The sequence below is a fragment of the Arachis hypogaea genome, chromosome 15 (genome assembly GCF_003086295.3).
Source record: "Arachis hypogaea cultivar Tifrunner chromosome 15, arahy.Tifrunner.gnm2.J5K5, whole genome shotgun sequence".
In the NCBI taxonomy this organism is placed as follows: Eukaryota; Viridiplantae; Streptophyta; class Magnoliopsida; order Fabales; family Fabaceae; genus Arachis; species Arachis hypogaea.
The window spans coordinates 43,820,449-43,827,532 of record NC_092050.1 but is presented as its reverse complement, the minus strand read 5'-3'; the positions used below and the strand labels follow the sequence as shown (position 1 = coordinate 43,827,532).

Below are 7,084 nucleotides of genomic sequence, written 5' to 3'. Positions count from 1 at the left end.
CTGTCCCTAACCATGTGCTTGTGGCGTGAAGGTGTCAAGTGAAAACTTGAGACTGAGCGGTTAAAGTCAAGGTCCAAAGCAAAAAGAAGAGTGTGCTTAAGAACTCTGGACACCTCTAATTGGGGACTTTAGCAAAGCTGAGTCACAATCTGAAAAGGTTCACCCAGTTATGTGTCTGTGGCATTTATGTATCCGGTAGTAATACTGGAAAACAAAGTGCTTAGGGCCACGGCCAAGACTCATAAAGAAGCTGTGTTCAAGAATCATCACACTGAACTAAGAGAATCAATAACACTATCTGAATTCTGAGTTCCTATAGATGCCAATCACTCTGAACTTCAATGGATAAAGTGAGATGCCAAAACTGTTCAGAAGCAAAAAGCTACTAGTCCCGCTCATCTAATTAGGATCTGAGCTTCAATCAAAAACTCTGAGATATTATTGCTTCTCAACCTATTAGTCTTCTATTTTATTTGTCTAGTTGCTTGAGGACAAGCAACAGTTTAAGTTTGGTGTTGTGATGAGCGGATATTTTATACGCTTTTTGGGGATAATTTCATATAGTTTTTAGTATGTTTTAGTTAGTTTTTAGTTTATTTCCAGTATTTTTTAGGAAAAACTCATGTTTCTGGACTTTACTATGAGTTATGTGTTTTTCTGTAATTTCAGGTATTTTTCTGGCTGAAATTGAAGGAGCTGAGCAAAAATCTGATTCAGGCTGAAAAAGGACTGCTGATGCTGTTGGATTCTGACCTCCCTGCACTCAAAGTGGATTTTCTGGAGCTACAGAACTCAAAATGGCGTGCTTCCAATTGCGTTGGAAAGTAGACATCCAGGGCTTTCCAGCAATATATAATAGTCCATACTTTGCACAAGAATTGACGACGTAAACTGGCGTTCAATGCCAACCTTCTGCCCAAATCTGGCGTCCAGCGCCAGAAAAGGATAAAAAACTGGAGTTGAACGCCCAAACTGGCACAAAAACTGGCGTTCAACTCCACAAATGGCCTCTACACGTGAATTGCTTAAAGTCTCAGCCCCAGCACACACCAAGTGGGCCCCAGCACACCAAGTGGGCCCCAGAAGTGGATCTCTGCATCATCCATCATAGTCCACTCATATTTTGTAACCCTAGGCTACTGGTTTAGTATTTAAACAACTTTTAGAGACTTATTTTGTATCTCATGACATTTTAGATCTAAACTTTGTATTCTCTGACGGCATGAGTCTCTAAACCCCATTGTTGGGGGTGAGGAGCTCTGCTGTGTCTCAATGAATTAATGCAAGTATTCCTGTTTTCCATTCAAACACGCTTGTTCCTATCTAAGATGTTCATTCGCGCTTAACTGTGATGAAGGTGATGATCTGTGACATTCATCACCTTCCTCAAACCATGAACGTGTGCCTGACAACCACCTCCGTTCTATATCCGATTGAATGAGTATCTCTTAGATTCTTTAATCAGAATCTCCGTGGTATAAGCCAGAACTGATGGCAGCATTCATGAGAATCCGGAAAGTCTAAACCTTGTCTGTGGTATTCCGAGTAGGATTCAAGGATTGAATGACTGTGATGAGCTTCAAACTTCTGAAGGCTGGGCGTTAGTGACAGATGCAAAAGGATAGTAAATCCTATTCCAACCGGATCGAGAACCAACCGGTGATTAGCCGTGCTGTGACAGAGCGCGTGAGCGTAGTTTTTACTGGAAGGATGGAAGGTAGCCATTGACAACGGTGATCCACCAACACACAGCTTGCCATAGGAGGACGTGCGTGCGTGAATCAGAAGACAGAGGAAAGCAGAGATTCAGAAGACAAAGCATCTCCAAAACTCCAACATATTCTCCATTACTACACAATAAGTAACTTTTAATTTATGCTCTACTGGTTATTCATAATTCAACTGATAAACATAATTGACTTCCTGACTAAGATTTACAAGATAACCATAGATTGCTTCAAACCAACAATCTCTGTGGGATTCGACCCTTACTCACGTAAGGTATTACTTGGACGACCCAGTGCACTTGCTGGTCAGTGGCACGCGTTGTGAAAAGTGTGATTCGTGATCGTGCTACCAACGGTTTCTACACGGCTAATCAACTGTCGGATTTCTGGACTCAGATGAAAAATACCAGGCACAGCTACCGCATGGCTAATCATCTGTCGGTTCCCGCTAGCATCGGAATAGGATCCATTGATCCTTTTGCACACTGTCACTGCGCCCAAGATTCGCAGGTTTGAAGCTCGTCACAGTCATCCCTTCCCAGATCCTACTCGGAATACCACAGACAAGGTTTAGATTTTCTGGATCCCAGGAATGCTGCCAATTGGTCTAGCCTATACCACGAAGATACTAATCTCACGGACTCGGTCTGTGTATTAGATACCCAAGAGATACGCACTCAAGCTGTCGCCCAATGACTACGTTGAGCTCAGATAGAACGGAAGTGGTTGTCAGGCATTGATGAGCGGATAATTTATACGCTTTTTGGCATTGTTTTTAGTATGTTTTTAGTAAGATCTAGTTACTTTTAGGGATATTTTTATTAGTTTTTATGTTAAATTCACATTTCTGGACTTTACTATGAGTTTGTGTGTTTTTCTGTGATTTCAGGTATTTTCTGGCTGAAATTGAGGGACTTGAGCAAAAATCAGATTCAGAGGTAGAAGAAGGACTGCTGATGCTGTTGAATTCTGACCTCCCTGCACTCAAAGTGACTTTTCTGGAGCTACAGAACTCAAAATGGCGCGCTTCCAATTGCGTTGGAAAGTAGACATCCATGGCTTTCCAGAAATATATAATAGTCCATACTTTGGTCGAGTTTAGATGACACAAAAGGGCGTTGAACGCTAGTTCTACACTGCAGTCTGGAGTTAAATGCCAGAAACACGTCACGAACCAGAGTTGAACGCCAAAAACACGTTACAACTTGGAATTCAACTCCAGAAGAAGCCTCTGCACATGTAAACTTCAAGCTCAGCCCAAGCACACACCAAATGGGCCCCGGAAGTGGATTTATGCATCAATTACTTATTTCTGTACACCCTAGTAACTAGTTTAGTATAAATAGGACTTTTTACTATTGTATTAGACTATTGATCACGTTTAGGGGGCTGGCCTCTCGGCCATGCCTGAACCTTTCACTTATGTATTTTTCAATGGTAGAGTTTCTGCACTCCATAGATTAAGGTGTGGAGCTCTGTTGTTCCTCAAGGATTAATGCAAAGTACTACTGTTTTTCTATTCAATTCAACTTATTCCGGTTCTAAGATATCCATTCGCACCCAAGAACATGATGAATGTGATGATTATGTGACACTCATCATTATTCTCACTTATGAACGCGTACCTGACAAACACTTCCATTCTACATGCAACCAAGCTAGAATGAGTATCTCTTAGATATCTAATACAGAGGACCGAGTCCGAGATATTAGAATCTTCGTGGTATAAGTTAGAACCCATGGATGGCCATTCCTGAGATCCGGAAAGTCTAAACCTTGTCTGTGGTATTCCGAGTAAGATCTGGGAAGGGATGGCTGTGACGAACTTCAAACTCGCGATGGCTGGGCGTAGTGACAGATGCAAAAGGAGGGTGAATCCTATTCCAGTATGATCGAGAACCTCAGATGATTAGCCGTGCTGTGACAGAGCATTTGGACCTTTTTCACAAGAGGATGGGATGTAGCCATTGACAACGGTGATGCCCTTACAGAAAGCTTGCCATGGAAAGGAGTAGGACTGATTGGATGAAGACAGCGGGAAAGCAGAGATTCAGAGGAACGAAAGCATCTCTATACGCTTATCTGAAATTCTCACCAATGAATTACATAAGTGTTTCTATCTTTATTTTCTGTTTATTTATTATTATTCGAAAACTCCATAACCATTTGATATCCGCCTGACTGAGATTTACAAGGTGACCATAGCTTGCTTCAAGCCGACAATCTCCGTGGGATCGACCCTTACTCACGTAAGGTTTTATTACTTGGACGACCCAGTGCACTTGCTGGTTAGTTGTGCGAAGTTGTGAAGTTATGCTTAGACCATGGTATTGCGCACCAGTTTTGGCGCCATTGCCAGGGAGAGAACGAACAACAAATTTTACAACCTAATCTGAGTAACAATTTTGCGCATACCAAGTTTTTGGCGCCGTTGCCGGGGATTGTTCGAGTTTGGACAACTGACGATTTATCTTGTTGCTCAGATTAGATAATTTTCTTTTTGTTTTATTTTCAAAAATTTTTCAAAAAAAAAATCTTTCAAAAATTTCTCATTTGTTTTCGAAAATCATTCTAAAATTTTTAAGAATGAATTCTAGTGTTTCATGAAGAATGTTGAAGCCTGACTGGCTGTAAAGCCATGTCTAAATTCATTTGGACTGGGGCTCCCAACCCAATATTATCAAGAGCAAGCTAGTTGTTGCTAATCCACCTGCTGCTGTTCCAGATCCACCTGATTTACATGCTAAAGCTTGACTGGCTATTAAGTCATGTCTAACCCTCAGATTGGAACTTTAGACTAAGAATGCAAGATTCTTGGAATTCACATTAAAAATTTTGGAATCCTTACTTTTCTTTTTCACATTAATTTTCGAAAAATCCAAAAAAAATCATAAAATCATAAAAATAAAAAAATTATTTTGTGTTTCTTGTTTGATTCTTGAGTCAATTTTAAGTTTGGTGTCAATTGCATTTTTTCTAAAAATTTTATGCATTTTTCAAAAATTCATGCATTCATAGTGTTCTTCATGATCTTCAAGTTGTTCCTGGCCAGTCTTCTTGTTTGATCTTGATGTTTTCTTGTTTTGTGTCTTTTCTTGTTTTTCAGGTGCATTTTTGCATTCATAGTGTCTGAACATGAAAGATTTCTAAGTTTGGTGTCTTGCATATTTTCTTTGCATTAAAAATTTTTCAAAAATATATTCTTGATGTTCATCATGATCTTCAAAGTGTTCTTGGTATTCATCTTGACATTCATAGCATTCTTGCATGCATTCATTGTTTTGATCCAAAATTTTCATGCATTGCATCATTTTCATGTTTTTTCTCTTTCATCATTAAAAATTCAAAAATCAAAAAAATATCTTTTCCTTTTTCACTCATAAATTTCGAAAAAATTTGAGTTGACTTTTTCAAAACTTTTTAAAACTTAGTTGTTTCTTATGAGTCAAATCAAATTTTCAATTTCAAAATCTTATCTTTTTCAAAAATCAAATCTTTTTCATTTTTCTTATTTATTTTCGAAAATTTTAAAAAAATATATTTTTCAAAAATCTTTTTCTTAAATTTATATCATATTTTCGAAAATATCTTCAACAATTAATGTTTTGATTCAAAAATTTCAAGTTTGTTACTTACTTATTAAGAAAGATTCAAACTTTAAGTTCTAGAATCATATTTTGTGATTTCTTGTGAATCAAGTCATTAAGTGTGATTTTAAAAATCAAATCTTTTTCAAAACTAATTTCAATCATATCTTTTCAAAAATATCTTTTTATCTTATCTTTTTCAAAATCATATCTTTTCTATCATATCTTTTTAAAACATATCTTTTTCAAAAATTTGATTTTAAAATATCTTTTCTAACTTCTTATCTTCTTATCTTTTCAAAATTGATTCTCAAAATTTGTTTCAACTAACTAACTAACTTTTTGTTTGTTTCTTATCTTTTTCAAAACTACCTAACTAACTCTCTCTAATTTTCGAAAATATCTCCCTCTTTTTCAAAAATTCTTTTTAATTAACTAATTGTTTCAATTTTTAATTTTAACTTGATTTCCTTCCTAATTTTCAAAAATCACTAACCATTTTTCAAAAAATAATTTTTGAAAATCCTTCTCTCTCATCTCCTTCTATTTATTTATTCATCTACTAACACTTCTCTCCCATCCAAAAATTCGAACACTACCTCCCTCTCTGTGTTCGAGTTTTTCCTCTTCTCTTCTTTACATTACATTCTTTTCTTCTTCTACTCACACAGGGGAACCTCTATACCTGGGTAAAAAGGATCCCTATTATTATTATTTTTCTGTTCCCTCTTTTTCATATGAGCAAGAGCAAGGACAAGAACATTCTTGTTGAAGCAGATCCTGAACATGAAAGGACTCTTAAGAGGAAACTAAGAGAAGCTAAAATACAACAATCCAGAGATAACCTTACAGAAATTTTCGAACAGGAAGAGGAGATGGCAGCCAAAAATAATAATAATGCAAGGAGGATGCTTGGTGACTTCACTGCACCTAATTCTAATTTACATGGATGAAGCATCTCAATTCCTACCATTGGAGCAAATAATTTTGAGCTTAAACCTCAATTAGTTTCTCTGATGCAGCAGAATTGCAAGTTTCATGGACTTCCATCTGAAGATCCTTTTCAGTTCTTAACTGAATTCTTGCAGATATGTGACACTGTTAAGACTAATGGAGTAGACCCTGAAGTCTACAGGCTCATGCTTTTCCCATTTTCTATAAGAGACAGAGCTAGAATATGGTTGGACTCTCAACCTAAGGATAGCCTGAACTCTTGGGAAAAGCTGGTCAAGGCTTTCTTAGCCAAGTTCTTTCCTCCTCAAAAGCTTAGTAAGCTTAGAGTGGATGTTCAAACCTTCAGACAGAAGGAAGGTGAATCCCTCTATGAAGCTTGGGAGAGATACAAGGAACTGACCAAAAAGTGTCCTTCTGACATGCTTTCAGAATGGACCATCCTGGATATATTCTATAATGGTCTGTCTGAATTAGCTAAGATGTCATTAGATACTTCTGCAGGTGGATCCTTTCACCTAAAGAAAATGCCTGCAGAAGCTCAAGAACTCATTGACATGGTTGCTAATAACCAGTTTATGTGCACTTCTGAGAGGAATCCTGTGAGTAATGGGACGCCTCAGAAGAAGGGAGTTCTTGAAATTGATACTCTGAATGCCATATTGGCTCAGAATAAAATATTGACTCAACAAGTCAATATGATTTCTCAGAGTCTGAATGGAATGCAAGCTGCATCCAATAGTACTCAAGAGGCATCTTCTGAAGAAGAAGCTTGTGATCCTGAAAACCCTGCAATAGCAGAGGTGAATTATATGGGTG

General features: G+C 37.5%; 1 non-coding gene across 1 annotated transcript; it reads right to left on the bottom strand.

Moving 5' to 3' along the window:
- Positions 1–6,585: 6,585 nt before the first annotated feature.
- LOC112753469 (small nucleolar RNA R71) lies at positions 6,586–6,693 on the bottom strand. Its single transcript, XR_003177856.1, has one exon. It is a non-coding gene; the product is annotated as a small nucleolar RNA R71 (small nucleolar RNA).
- Between the last annotated feature and the right edge of the window lie 391 nt (positions 6,694–7,084).